Source organism: Mastigoproctus giganteus, chromosome 14 (genome assembly GCF_048544385.1).
Source record: "Mastigoproctus giganteus isolate SK-2022 chromosome 14, ASM4854438v1, whole genome shotgun sequence".
Classification (NCBI taxonomy): Eukaryota; Metazoa; Arthropoda; class Arachnida; order Uropygi; family Thelyphonidae; genus Mastigoproctus; species Mastigoproctus giganteus.
Window position 1 is genome coordinate 83595973 of NC_143588.1, and position 16505 is coordinate 83612477.

A 16505-nucleotide genomic window follows, 5' to 3' on the forward strand; every position below is an offset into this window, starting at 1 on the left:
AAGCCTTTCTTCGTAAGAGCACCCCTTTGTTCCATTCACTAATCTTGTTGCCCTTCTCTGTACTCGTTCCAGCAGCTCTACATCCTTCTTGAAATGAGGCCTCCAGACCTGTATACAGTACTGTAGGTGTGGCCTGACCATTGCCTTATACAATGGAATAATCACCTCCTTATCCCTGCTGGAAAAATTCCTGTATATCATTGACAATACTCCATGAGCTACTCTTGCAGCCCGTCAGCACTGCTCAGAGAACTTCATATCTGCCTGCACAATCACCCCCAAGTCCCTTTCATTCTCTACCACTGTCAGTGTAGTACCACAGAGTTGATACGTTGCTCTGGGGTTGCTTTTTCCCATGTGTAGTACTTTACATTTGTCAATGTTAAACTTCATTTGCCACCTCTCAGCCCATCTGCTCAACCTTTCCAGATCCTGTTGCAGCAGCATAGTGTCAGTAGTGTCCTTGACAACCCTGCCAACCTTTGTATCATCTGCAAACTTGGACATTAAGCTTGATATACCATCATCAATATCATTTATAAATACAGAAAACAATAATGGACCCAACACTGAGCCCTGAGGGACTCCACTAATAATACCAGAGAGCTTTTTAGTGTGTGTCTTTAGGGTCAAGCGGCACCAGGGGTTCCCCGCATCTCCGCGTAGTTTACATTGTGGTGTGTTACAGTACGCTGTAAATGCCAGAGATTTAAAAGTGTGTGGGTCTTGGATCGTTTAGCGTCGTGTACCGTTCTTCTGGTCGTTTAGCCGCTGAAACCCAGTTTGGGCCCAACGTTGCCCCACTTACGCCCCGTGGAGGCATGCAGAGAGCTGTGGAAACAGTAAGGCAAAGAACTATTCCCATCCAGTCCTAATGATCATAACAGCGACGAGGCTGAAAAATCTATATAACCGCCAAATTAAAAACCAGTCAATTAAATGCCCATAGATCTAAGGGAGTAACTGATGAAATTCGAAGACTTGCAGATATCCCTTATCCAGACATTGTTTGTTTACAGGAACCGTATCACTATCATGGTAAGATCACAGGCTATCCTTTATCCACCAGAATAATAAAATCCCCTCATGAAGACCCAAAAACAGCTATCATTGTATTCAATAGAAACCTAGACATTCTCACTGTTACTTCTCTCTGCTCACAGTATGCTACCTGTATACAAACTACTAATGAAATTATTTCCTATTTGATTTCTTTATACTGTCCACCATCTTCAGATATTAATCTGAAGATGGCGGACCATTTCTAGGTAATCCATTTCTGGAGTACCTAGAAACTGCTCTTCTTAAACTTTTACCAGAACCTGTTATTATCCTAATGAATGCAAATTCCAAATCTTCACTGTGGCATAGCGGAACTACCGACCACAGAGGGTGGTTATTAGAAGATTTAATTTTTGCTCATCAGTTTCATGTTCTCAATCTCCCAAATAAGCCGTCTACCTTTTGTAGCACTAGGGCAGTCTAACATCGATGTCACTCTGGCAATAAGCAATATCTCTTCTCTAATTTCTGAGTATATACAGATTTGACAGTTGCCGATCATCGACTTATATCTTTTGACCTATGTTCTTCTAAAACTACTATAGCCCCACCTAATGACCTGATCATATTTTCCCTACGAAATATAATAGGAAAACTTTGATAAATCAATCTTTAAAGATCTTCCATCTGATTCCACAGACTCTATGGACCATCTTGACGATAATCAATTGGCAAATTTTGTTAAAAACACTATATTTACAGCTATCACCAAATCTACCAAAAGGAAAACTTTCGGTACAAAATGTACCCCGTGGTGGACAATTGAGCTAACAATTCAACGTCGCAAGGTTCATCATGCTAGGCGCCCTTACAAAGAGCAAAATGAAATAGATAGCCTTTACTTGAGGTCAGTAGGTTACATTTAAATTATAAAAATGAGAAGAGGATATATGGAGCACTGATCTGGAACATGGTTCTCCAAAATTGGCTTGGTAACTCCTTTGACAACACAAAAATTATAGCATTGGCGGACGATCTCACCATCATCGTGTCTGGAAACTCACGCTCTGCTCTGGAAGCTAATGCTCACCATGTTTTGTCCAATCTTTCCATCTGGACCAGGTTAAACAAGCTCCACATAAATCCAACTAAATCCAAAATGATGATCTTCAAGAACAAACTTGATCTCTGGTGATCAAATCAAGATCTCTGGTGTGTAACTGCTTTTAGTTACGCAAGCAAGGGTTTTAGGGGTCACTTTTGACCACAAACTCTGCTTCTTCCCACACCTCCAATACCTCAGCACCAAAATTAAAGGTTTTTCTGCCTCCATCCTCAGAGTCTCTCGAAGTGATTGGGGTTTGTCTAAGAGAACGTTATCGCTGTACTACAAAGCAGTATTCCTACCCATCATGCCGCCGGTGTGTGTTCCACCGTGCAGTTATTATAAAAATGAGAAACAAACTGAACTCCATTCAAAGAGCAATGATCCTGGCCACCCACCGAATATGCAGGACTGTCTCCACGGCAGCTATTCAGGTAATTGCGGGAACTTTCCCGCTTGATTTGTTTACAGTCTTCCACGTGCTCTGGTTCAGAATCAGAAAGAAAACACCAACCTGTATTCTGGATATTGAGCTTAATCTCACTGCAGATGATAAGCGTGAAAAAACACGATGTTACAACGAACTGGTCAACATCTGTCAAACCAGGTGGAATACGTCACCACAAGGCACAGTAACCAAAAGATTCCTCCCCGAGGTAAAGTTTGAAATGAACAAAACTACAAGATCTTGGTTCTCTCTCAGCCTTGAGACGTCCTTGTTAGTTACTGACCACGGCTCCCTGAATGAAAAGCTATACCAACTGAGGCTTCTCGTTACCGACCTATGCTTTTATGGAGCCAAGGAAAATTGGTACCGTCTTCTTTTTGATTGTGACTTGTACGAGGATCTCAGAGATCAACTTCGGAGAGGAATTCTGAACTTCTTCCCAAACCATGTGGATCGAATAATACAGACTCCAGACAATCCAGGCGCCTCCGTAGCCAGGTGGGAAGGAGCAGCAGTGCGTAGTACAAGCTTCTTGATTAGACCGGGGTTCGAGCCCATCACCACCAAATACGAAGGATGCGGAAAGGTCCGGGAATGACCACCGCATATTCCCGGAGCAATATGGCCTTAGTTGCTAATGCTCCTAAAAACCAAACAAAACAACGACTAGACAATCTTTCTTCCCTGCAATCTTTCTTTACTTTGCACCTGGCATTTTTACCCAGCGAAAGACCTTGTATGCCAATGCCAGCCAAAACCAGACAAACAGTTCTACAGCCTAGACTTCATACTTGTGAAGGGAAGGCTAAATTCAAATTTTTTATTTTATTTTATTATTTATTTATTTTTTAATTTATTTTTATTTTTTATATATATTTTTTATAATTCTATATATTTATTTATTTATTTTAGTTCGTTTTTTTTTGCTAAATTTGCCATGCTTATCAATTTTTATTTATTTTATTTTAATTTATTTATTTTATATTTTTTATTTTTTTATTATTATTATTTATTTTATATATTTTTATTATTATTATTATTTATTTTATTTTATTATTATTATTATTATTTATTATTTATTTTTTATAGTTTTTTATTATTATTATTATTTATTATTTATTTTTTATAGTTTTTATTATATATATATATATATATTTGGATTCTATATATATATATATATATATATATATATATTTTTTTTTTTTTTTTTTTACCTGCACCTTTTTTATTTATTTATTATTTTTTTTTTTTATATTTTATTTACCGGCACTTTTTTTTTTTTTTTTTTTTTCAACCTGCACCACGGGTAGTTTTTTTCTTTTTCCTTCTCTCTTTCCTCTGGAACGTTCCCCAGAGGTGCCTGGTCCACCTACTGACAACACCAGGTGAGTCAGAGTTTATTTCGAGACGGTACGTATTTTACTGGGACTGGCGCACCTTCCCGTGGTGTGGACGAGTACCCAGAATCATCTGTCCAGGTGACTGAGGCTTCTGGGTAGCCAAGCAACCAGACAACAACAGAACACACACATAATACACACAAACTACGTCACACACATATCTGGCCCATTTGTAGTGATACTGTTCTTCACAAAGATACGAGGCGGAGTTGAACAAACGTTCTAGGTGCCGCGTTACATATACCCATGTCCACATTTCCATGGCCATATACTAAAGCAATATACTGTATAATAGTAAGGTCAAATCTTGGCAGAATTTTGTACATACAACTGGAAACCAAGATCCGTGGGTCTTATATATAAACTCAGCAGAAATAAGTTTAACTCCTGTCATATTACATATTTAATACAATATAATATTGAAATAATACTCAAATAATATTGAAACTCTGAACTAGACGCAAACTGCCGATCAAATACTTAGAGACTTTTTCCCAATGATTCTGCCTACCATTCTGGAGTTAGGAAAGAAAATGAGCAATACGATTCTTCCATTTCTACTCCTTTATTTTCTGTGGAAGAATTTAAAAATGCAGTTTCTTCTATGAATAATAACAAATGCCCAGAAACTGATCTACTGGAAACATTTTCATAAAAAGATTCTTCTCTATTAGGCCAAACCATCTTTTGAAACTCTTCAACAAGTGTCTTGAAGCTGGGAATTTCCCTGTTATTTGGAAGTCTGCTTTTGGAAGATAATCCCAAAACAAGGCAAACGACCATGATCCTAAATCATACAAGCCTATCACTTTATTATCCCACTTAGGCAAGTTACTAGAAAAACTCATGGCATACAGATGTAATCAACTTCTTTTGGAAATTAATCTATCTTCCTCTCTTCAGTATAGATTTAAGCTTTGTTGTAGTTGTGAAGATGCGCTTTTAGAATTGAAAAAGTTAATTGATAGCTCTACTTACAAATATACACTGGCAATTTTTATTGATTTTGAAGGCGCCTTCGACGATGTTTGGTGGGAGAGTGTCTTACGGCGCCTTAGAATCGCTCGTTGTTCTAGACATCTCTTCATTTTGTTCAAAAGTTACTTTGTTTCTCGAGGGTGTCCCCAGGATTCCATTCTTGGCCCCATTGTGGAACCTTGATGATTGGCTGTCTTCTCCCTCCGACACGGCCGATGCGCAAATAATTGCCTTTGCCGACGATCTCTCTACCTTAGTACATGGTAACTCCAGGTCCCAGTTGGAACAACGGGCTAACTCTGTACTTGATAACTTGCTGGATTGGACTCTGAAAAACAAATTAAGAGAGTGTCACCATCTAAAACCAAGATGATGATATTTCACGGAAAACTGGACCATAATAGACCTCCGGTTGTCAAGTTTAATGGAGTATCTCTGCCACTTGTTACCACTCATAAGCATCTTGGTATCTTTTTTGATGAAAAATTGTCATTCTTACCACACATCCAGAATATTCCCAAAAAAGTGAAAACTTTTACGGCCATGTTATTCAAAATCTCTCAGCAGGACTGGGGTTTAAAAAAGGAAACCCTCAGAATTCTATATTACCCAGTGTTTATTCCAGTCGTTACATATTCAGCCAGCATATGGTTTCACAGAACCAAAAATATTACAGTTCAAACCAAACTAAACAATGTCCAACGGACCTTTTTGCTAGCTCTCCTGAGAACGTGTAGAACAGTTTCAACCTCATCTTTGCAAGCCATCGCAGTCTTATTACCTCTCGATCTGTATCTTACGTACAAAGGCTTTGTTTACTATATTCGTTAAGGATATCCTCTTACTTTTTCCCATTTGACCTATGATCCCACTGCCGATCCAAAGAATGAAAAGCGAAATGTTGGACTGAGCTTCATAAAAGATGGCAATTGAGATGAAATTCCTCGACCAAAGGAGCAGTTGACAAGATGTTTTATACCTGATATTAAATTCACTACCTCAAAAAATAATCAGTTTTGATTCTAAACAAGCCTTCTTACATCATACATTCTAACTGGTCACGGTTCTTTGAACGCTCGTCTTAGCATTAGCATTAGCATTAGTAGAGGCATTTGATGCAAGAACGAAAGCTTATGCAGCATCAGCCAAAAAATAAAAATAAAAAAAATAATAATAAATAAAAAATAAATAAAAAATAACCACTTCCACTTCACCCCTCTGTTCGTTCGAAATACCTGTCCAGCTGAGCCTTAAACTTATTTAGGTTATCAACTTCTACGACAAGGCATGGAAGTCTGTTCCACCAACCAACCACCCGCTGGCTAAAGGCAAATTTCCGCACGTCTATCCTACATCTGTCTTTCCTCAATTTGAATTTATGCCCTCTCAGGTGATTATTCTGAGCAAGAGGAAGAATCCCATCAGCATTGAGCATGCTCAAACCATTCAAGGCTTTATACACCTCTATCAAATCACCTCGCTGGTGCCTAGTCTCCAGACACTGTAATTTGCAAAACTTAAGCCTTTCTTCTTAAGAGCACCACTTTGTTCCATTCACTAATCTTGTTGCCCTTCTCTGTACTCGTTCCAGCATCTCTACATCCGTCTTGAAATGAGGCCTCCAGACCTGTATACAGTACACTAGGTGTGGCCTGACCATTTCCTTATACAAGGGAATAATCACCTCCTTATTCCTTCTAGAAAAATTCCTATATATCATCGACAATACACGATGAGCTACTCTTGCAGCCCGTCGGCACTGCTCAGAAAACTTCATATCTGCCTGCACAACCACTCCCAAGTCCCTTTCATTCTCTACCACTGTCAGTGTAGTACCACAGAGTTGATACGTTGCTCTGGGGTTGCTGTTTCCCATATGTAGTACTTTACATTTGTCAATGTTAAACTTCATGTGCCACCTCTCAGCCCATCTGCTCAACCTTTCCAGATCCTGTTGTAGTAGCATAGTGCCAGTAGTATCCTTGACAACCCTGCCAACCTTCGCATCGTCTGCAAACTTGGACCTTAAGCTTGATATACCATCATCAATATCATTTATAAATACAGAAAACAATAATGGACCCAACACTGAACCCTGAGGGATTCCACTAATAAAAATAGTCCACGATGAGCAGTGTTCATTGATTACCACTCTCTATCTTCTCTCCCTCAACCACCCCTTTATCCATAGCAGCAATTTGCCTCCAATGCCACACTGCTCCAATTTGTGCAGCAGTCTTCCATGCGCAACAGTATGAAAAGCCTTTCTAAGATCCAAGTATACAATATCAAAGTTATTCCCTGCATCCAGTTCTTTTGTGACTGCATCATAGTATCCAATCAAATTGGTCAGGCAAGACTTCCCCTTAACAAAACCATGCTGTGTCTGAGCTATAACTGAAGTCTTGTCTAGATGATCCTGCAGTGCTTCTTTAACCAGTGCCTCCATTAATTTTCCAGGAACAGAAGTTAAACTAACAGGTCTACAATTACTTGTGTCGCCCTTTGATCCTCCTTTGTGAATTGGGGTCACATCTGCACATCTCCAGTCCATGGGTACTTCCCCTGAGTCCAAGGAAGCTCTCATAATTATGGCTAAGGGTTTGCTTACTTCCTTTGCTGCCTCCTTTAATATAACTGGATAGATCCCATCCACCCCAGGTGCCTTTCTTGTATTTATCTTCAACAATTTCTCTTCCACTTTACTCTCAGTTATTACAAGATTCTCTAGCTTACTGCCAGAGTTGAATACACCTCTGGCTTTCCCCTCGCTAAATAACTCCTCATGTGTGAATGTCGATGCAAAATATTCATTTAGTTTGTTAGCTACCTGAGCAGGATCATCAAAAGTTGACACATCGATATCAAGTGGACCAATCTGATTCGTCCCCTTCCTTCTAGAGTTTACATAAGTAAAGAACTCTTTGCTGTTTTTCTTTGCATCCCTTGCCAAAGATTTCTCGTAATCTGCCTTCGCCTGCCTAACCTCCTTTGTAACTTGGTTACAGATCAACTTGTATCTATCATAGGCTTCTGTGTCACGTGTTAATTTGCATGTATCCCATGCATTTTTCTTCTCTGCCATATGCCTCATTAGTTCATCTGACATCCATTTTGGGCTAAACCTTGAACAATATTTCTTAGTTGGTATGTAAAGCCTAGTAGCTTCCAAGATAAGTTCTTTGAATGCTTCCCATTTTGAATTTGCTGTTGGTAACATCATCAGTTGGTCCCACTGTATAGAATTTAAATACTGTCTCAGTCCATCGTAGTCGCCTTTACCAAAGCAATAACCCTTCCCTTTACCCCTGATGGTAGTTACCTCTTTGAGTAAATCCCACTTCAGCACACTGTGATCACTGCCACCTAGTGGTTCATTTACCTGCAGATTCTTAATGCATGAAGAATCACTACTGATAATCAAATCAAGAGTATTACTCCCTCTAGTTTCCTCCCGAACATGCTGATGTAGAAAACAATCATTCAATAAATCCACAAAAGCCCTGCTAGTGTGTGAGTGACCAGCCCCCAAATTCCAGTCAATATCTGGGAAATTAAAATCATCCATTGTAAGACTCTCTGATTTACTGGCCCACTCTATTTCCCTGTACAGTTTCTTATTATACTCATCAGAGTCATTAGGCCTATAGCACACTCCTACTCTCAATTTTGATCTCCCAGTGCTTATGTCACACCAAACTGATTCGACACTGCACTGTCCAGCAATGTCGACTGGTCACTTCCTTGGATTTTATGTATTTCTTAACTAATAGCATAATCCCTCCTCCCTTCCTATCCTGTCTATCTTTTCTGTAGACATTGTACTCCCCAAATTCCAGTTCTGCATTCCTTATATCTGTGTGACACCACGTCTCTGAAATCCCCACAATATCTACCTTTGATGTTTTGAGCAATATCTCAAATTCATCAAATTTATTTACTAAACTCCTAGCATTGGTGTGCACGCAAGTATATATGCACCTGTTCTTTTTCTTAGCTACCCTAACACAACTCATGTGTTTATTTTTACCCCGACGATTCCCAGCAGAGTCTGAAATATCCTGCATCTTATTTTCCAGGCTGCGGCTCATTCCAATAGAAGCAGTGCAAGAATCACTTTCACCTCTGCCAGTGGCTACTGTTAATCTATTAGTCCTTGTATCCCCCAATCTAGTTTTCCGACCCACCTAACACTGCCTCGATAGCATCAGCAAACATTCTTGCACCCTTTCTATTTAAGTGTATCCCATCCCTATAGAAGCAGTCTCTCCTGTTAACAAGTACAGACCAGGCTGAAAAAAATTCTACCCCTTGAGCCTTGCACATAATGTTTCCAGGACCGAATTGATCGACAAGGCTCTCATCATATACTCCTTCCTATCGTGTCTGGGCAGAATTGCAGACAGAAGCAGAATTGGAGACAGAATATAAGAAGACAGTCTTCTTATATTCAATCTAGCAACATCAGATACCTGTTTCTGCGGCGCCTCCGAAGACTGGAGTCATGTCTTATTCGTCTGCTCAGTTTACTAAGATTTAAGACAAATATCTAGTACAGTGCAAAATTTCTCTCCTGAAAATGAAAGATATCTTATTGTAAATCAAAATGCTTTCTCAGCTCTACAGGAATTTGCTACATAGGTTTTCAGCAGACGACGCGGATTACTAAGCTGCCTTCTATACTGAACAAAGCTACTTTTTTTTCTTTAATAATAATTATTATTTTAACAGTTTATCTAATTAAATTTATTATTATTTATTTTATTTATTTATTTTTTTTTATTATTATTTTTTTTTTAAACGTAATAATATTTTCTCCATTATTTTTTTTTCCCTAAAATTGTTAATTATGCTAGTCCCTTAGGGGGCAGGATTCGCTGGTCTCCAGTTTATTAGAGAGGGGATTTTAAACTGCTTATACCCAGATTTGGGCTTCTTGGTACGGGAACTGCTGGCATCCATTGCTATTACAGTTTCTTCAGTGGATACGAGATTCTTTGTGGTATTCACCACTGTACGTGATTATAGGAGACTGCTGCACCCATAGAACTTGCGCGTATTCCTGTGGGTGCGGGAAATGTTACATTTAGTTTACTACGTGTATAGTTGGACCCTCCTCCTCGTGTCGTGGACGGGAAATGGGAAGCAGCCTTCCTAGTGATCTCTGCTTCCTGGTAGCAAAGCGGCCAGAAACAGCTAAACAACAACAACACACACACACACACACACACACACACACACACACACACACACACACACACACACACACTACGCAAACATAACTCTGCACTCATTTCTGGCCATTGTACAGAGTCTTGTATATATCATCACAGAGAACCATAGCGGAGATGAACAAACGTTTAGGGGCCGTCTTGCGTAAGACACAACACATGTCATTTTTAAAACAAATTATGTCAATCGGGAAAATATAAATGGTTACAGAAATAGTGGAAGTTTCAGTTAAAAAGTTTGTTAATTTTAGTGGCTATTAATATATTTTTTGACCTTACCGTGTCAAACACAATATTTTGCAAATTTAGAAATGTTGAATATGCACAAATATTATGCGGGTATTTGTAATGTATTATACTGATTATTAAAATTTGGTTTATTAATGCATCATCTTTTTTTTTTTTTTTTTTTTTTGTCCTCATTCTCTATTGATATATCCTCTTCTTGTCATTTTTTAACCTGATTCTTGGAAACGTCCTTTTTTTAGTGATTTGAATATGGTAACCCTAATACATGATTACAATAACTAATAAATATAATACATGATTACAATAACTAATAAATAAGCACACGAGCACATATATACAATATAATGCTGTATAATTGTACACTATACGCGGTAGCACAGTGATTATAAAAAAATAATAATAAATGAATAAACATTATAACCAGAGGAAAGATCCAGGTTCGAATATCGTAATGACGCACAGAACTTTAATGGGCATTTTACTCCGTAGCTGACGTAGTCGGTCTCAGGTTTGGACAAAAAGATCTCCCCCCCGCCGGAACAAGGGTTTTTCGTCCAACGAACTGCCAAATCGACCAGAGAACACATGCAATGTATTGTTGAACCATCTCATCTGCCCATATGAACATGGGCAGATGAGATGGTTCTCTGGTGGCCCTAATATGACATTTTGTATAATTATACAGTGTAATACTGTACAGTATAAGTACACATATATATACAGTATAATGCTGTCGAGAACTCCTTATCTTCATATATTTATTTAATTTACTCATAGTTTAAATTACACATAGTTAACTGTCTGTATTGGAGTAGTTTACAAACACAATTGAAATATCTTCTCAACCTAATGCTTCTGTAAGAAACACGGACTGAGAAACGCTTTTGAGTTTGTCATCACTAATACGCGGAGATGAATTAATATTCCTGGAGCCGCCGTATAGAAGATGCTATGCTACTAACCCCAGGGACTCACATCTGGTGAGTATGGACTTGGCACACCCAGGGTCCTGAGCTGGATATCTTCATTCTTCTCTTTCTTAGTGATTCCCTTCTTCTTCTTTTCTCTCTCTCTCTCTCTCTTTCTCTCTCTCTCTCTCTCTCTCTCAGGGTAACTCAAATTTTTTTATTGGCTGGTGCAGCATAAGCCTCAGGCTTCCTTGCACCATATGGCTAATAATAATAATAATAATAATAATAATAAAAGTGTATCACCACTTAAAATTGTAATTGTCGTCCGAATAACGTAAGTATATGGCAATATTTCTTACAGATTGCATCAGATAAGATTGACACACGTAGGTGATGCCGTAATATTGCATCAGCTGTTACTTTCAGCTATATAAGCACGCTCTGCAAGAGTTGCAGTCATTCCTTGCTTGTGTCAGGATGGCGAGTTATTCCCTTCTACTTTTCCCTCTCTCTCTCTCTCTCTCTCTCTCTCTCTTAGGGTAACTCGGGAATTTTTTTTTGGCTGGTGCAGCATAAGCCTCAGGCTTCCTTGCACCATATAGCTAATAATAATAATAATAATAACAACGCGGTGATGTGTCGGATCGTTTCTGAACGATCCAACACATCACCGCGGGATGCAAGGTGATCACCCAGACTGAGTACACTCATAGACACGACCAGATAGCCAGGATAATACATCAGAAGCTAGCAAGGAAATACCAGTTGATCGAAGAAAGTGTACCGTACTACAAGTTATTTATTTATTTAAGTACGAACCCCAGGCAGTACTAGAGACCCCAACCCACAAGCTGTACTGGGACCGCGCCATAATAACGGATAGGACAATCCCGCACAACAGACCGGACATAACCCTTGTGGACAAGAAGGAAAAGAGATGTTGCAGGAAGTCATATCACTGTTGAAGAAGGGAGCTGACGCTCCCGAAAGCTTCAGATTTTTAGCGCTTTTAATGTTTTATATTTTAGCAAATTTTATTGTAAATGATCTTTTATTACAGTTTTTAGCATTCCGTAATAGTTTATTGTAAATATTTTTTTTTTTTTTTTTTTTTTTTTGTGTAAAGATTGTAGTCATATTAAATTTTAAATTTTATTCAATGGTCGGTGTATGAATTTATATATTCTTAGACAGGAAAAGGCTACCTATCTGATTGACATAGCGGTACCCAACACTGGCAACCTGCAGAAAACTCATGGGGAAAAAATCAGGAAATACACGAACCTAAGACAGGAGATTAAAGAGATGTGGTATATGCAACAAGTAACGACCGTCCCGATCATCGTGTCAACCACAGGTATGGTGCCAAATACCCTACATAACAGCATAGCAGCAATAGGTCTCTCAGCGAACACCTACAAAGAACTCCAGAAATTTGCAATCCTGAACACCTGTAGGATAGTCAGATAGTTCCTCGACCAACAGTAACACCAGGCATGACAACAACCACCCTGTGTACTTGGTAGCAATACCCGTCACGAGGTGGAACCCCCAATCAAGGATAAATAATAATAATAATACACTGGTGTGCAAAATTTAAGGAGCAGTTAGGTTTTCACCTGTAGCTTCTCATAGGAGTGGCCTGGATATGGGAAAAGCATACCAAAGGAACTTCGTGAGGTACAGAAATGATGAAGGAACACCGACACAACAACAGAAACAAAACGGGACAGAGGGACTTTATTCAAAAATGGCAACACAGTACTGGCTGCCATGATACAGATTCATCACTGCCAAAGATGGAACAAAGGGAAGAAGTAGTCCTCAGTAGGAGATATGGCCACCCCTGATGTTGATTCAGGCTTTGCAACGTCTGTCCATACTTAGAACAATGTTGTTGATAAATTCTTGCGGTAACATCATCCATTCCTCTGTCAGCGCCATCTTTCAGCTGGCGAACATTTTCTGGTGGGTGTGGTCGTGCCGCTAGGCGTTTTTTTTTTTTTTTTTTTTTTATTTGGTAGTTGTTGGTGCATAGGCGTCTGTGGCCATAGAAAATTGGTGTATGAATTTATACACCTTCCAAGGTTTTGCAGTACTTTGATCCAAGCCCGAGGCGGGAATCGAACCCGCGACCTTTGGGTTGCCAGGCAGGCACTTTACCCACCTGGCTAGCCCGGTCGGCTCCCGCTAGGCGTGCCCCCTCCCAGAGTGTCCCATATGTGTTCGATGGAAAATTGGTATATGAATTTATGCACCTTCCAAGGTTTTGCAGTACTTTGATCCAAGCCCGAGGCGGGAATCGAACCCGCGACCTTTGGGTTGCCAGGCAGGCACTTTACCCACCTGGCTAGCCCGGTCGGCTCCCGCTAGGCGTGCCCCCTCCCAGAGTGTCCCATATGTGTTCGATGGGATTTAGATCGGCAGAAACGGGCAGGCCAGCCCATACGAACAATGTCCTCACTTTCCAAAAGCATATCAACAGCTGCAGTGCGATGGGGTGTGGCGTTACCATCCATAAACACAAAATCGGGACCAGTGGCACCTCGGAACAGACTCACATGGGGAAGGATTATTTCAGTACAGTAGCGTGCACCGGTTAGGGTACCGCCTTCCAGTATCTGGAGTCGTGTACCTCCATCCAAGATAACGCTTCCCCAGACGAGAACACCTCGACCGCCATATCGATTCCTTTCAGTGATGTTTGCGGGGTGATACCGTGTGCCAACCTCTCGCCAGATTAGCTGACATCCAGAATCGCTGCTGAGACTGAATCTACTCTATATCTGTACGCAGTACTCAAAACGTGGCCTTATACAAAGGGATAATCACCTCCTTTCCGTACTAGCAAAATTTCTGAATATATTGACAATACCCTATGACCTGCTCTGGCAGCCTGTCTGCACTGCACAAAAAGCTTCAAATCTGACTGCACAATTACTCCCAGGTCTTTTTCATTTTCTACCACCCTGAGTGTAGTACCACACAGTTGGTACATACGTTATCTAGGAAATCATCAAGCTTTAATCATAAAGTAAAAAATCCACATTATTTTGATCATAATGGGGTATAGCCGTACTGGACCGCCACCGACTGTGCTTATTTCAAAGTTCGAACATGGTAACTTGAGTTTGTTTAGTGTTGTATCAACTAAGACTTTGAGGCGTGATTCTTCGGTCAGTTTTGTATACGAATAACTCGAATCTACGGGAGATAAAAGCCATGCACAACCCTGACTGTCTCAGCTATGTTATGAAAAAACATCCATAAATTTTAATTGTCATTGACGGGATTCGAATTTAGGTTCTTTTCGATTGGGTGGGGAGATCGCGGCAATTATAATCACTTTAATATCCACAAGGGCCAAATGCAGTAAGAATTTTTTATTTTTTTATTTTTATGCAGTGAAAACTCCAAGCTTTCATGGAAAGAAAAAAAAAAAGAGAGAAGCAATTTTTTTCCATTATACCTTTCATTTGTTTGGATGTGAAAAATGTTTCCTCTAAAAACAAGTTAGTGAATGTTACTCAGTGTTTTAGATGCATTAGAAATAATAATAATTCATGAATTATAAAAATAAATAAATAAAAAAAGACGACTGTCGTGCGCGAACTGGAAACATTTCGTTTTTATAGAAAAATTAATATTATTAAAAAGATTTATTTTCAAGTCAATGGGAAACTATACAAATTGCTGGATTTAAATCGTCCGATTTAAATGAAATCTGGGATGATTCAGTAAACCTTTCTAAAATAACTCATTTATATAAATTCTATGAAAATCCATCCACTAGGAGTCGAGTTTACATGCACATGGACATCTTCAGATTAAAATGATTAATTTAAAAGTTATATACAATAACTTTCTATAAATTGATAATTTTATTGTACAGTAATGTGAACAACCATTTTTGCGAAAATATTAATTTAAATACTGTACATGTATTATAATAGTCACCCTTAGCCCAAGCGTATTATTGTTATTCGCTTTTTTTAAATTAATTTATTTTTTAAAGTTATTAATACTAGTCATTTTATTTCATTCGAAAGCAAATAAAGTTTAGTTTTCATTTGATTTGCCTCGCAATATTGGAATTCCATATTCATTCGGCTCAAATAACTTACAATGCTACAAGATGCCCACCAATCTGGTAGCAAAATTCAAATTTGAAGTGTTTTATCATCCTCACAATGTGGAAACAGGGGAAGAGTGTGATGTAAAAGTTTTACGTAGGCAAATAATTCTCGTCCAGTTGCTAATTAGAAAAAGTGATTGACATCTAATATTTGCAGGAGTACAACAACTGTAAAATGAGTAGGTCGAAACATAAATATTTATGTTTCCAGATAAACATAATAATCAAGGTATAACTTCGTATAGTCCTGGGAAAAAGCAGTGAGGGGCTTAACGCCACTCCAAGAGTCTTTTTGTCATATATAATTGTACTGTCATGTTGATGCTTGTAAAGGCTATTAGCGTGAAACGCATGAGTTTCCCCCTCCCTACACCAACAAAATCCTGGGTGCATCACTAGATATAAGGTATGATTTTTGTTGAGCAATTCGTTTGCATGATATGCATTGCGTTCCTCTATCATATTTATCGAATCTTTAACATGGCTTACGTAAGATGGCAGCACTATGCGTACAACGCCACACAAGTAGAATACTGTATAGCATTTTTCTATTCACGAGATCAGGGAGTTATCATCAAATTTTTGTATCTGAATAGCATGGTCCCGTCGTTATCCACCGATGAACGTCTTATGGGTGTAACAAAACTGCTAAGTTCTGTGTGCAAGGTTGGTGAAGGGTGAGAATGAGATCAAGACTACGAAGCTGTCATTCAGAGGCAAACATTGATCACATTGGAGTGTTAGTAATAAAGAACGGATTAATAACGGTGGACGAACTTGTAATTTTATCAACAAATCAGGGGCTATACACACACACACTTTTATATGAAGAAAAATGAGCAAACTTTTATTCAATATTCTGACCCAGGACCATAACGACACTCGTTCAATGTCAGGCAGTGCTTATGTGAGGCCTTGTGCCAAAAATATCAACAGCTTATGTGAGACATTACATATAAATAAATAAATAAATAAATTTTCTGTTTATACTCCGGGACGACCAAACGGTCAGAGGAGTTCACAAGATAGATAGAATACAAGAAACA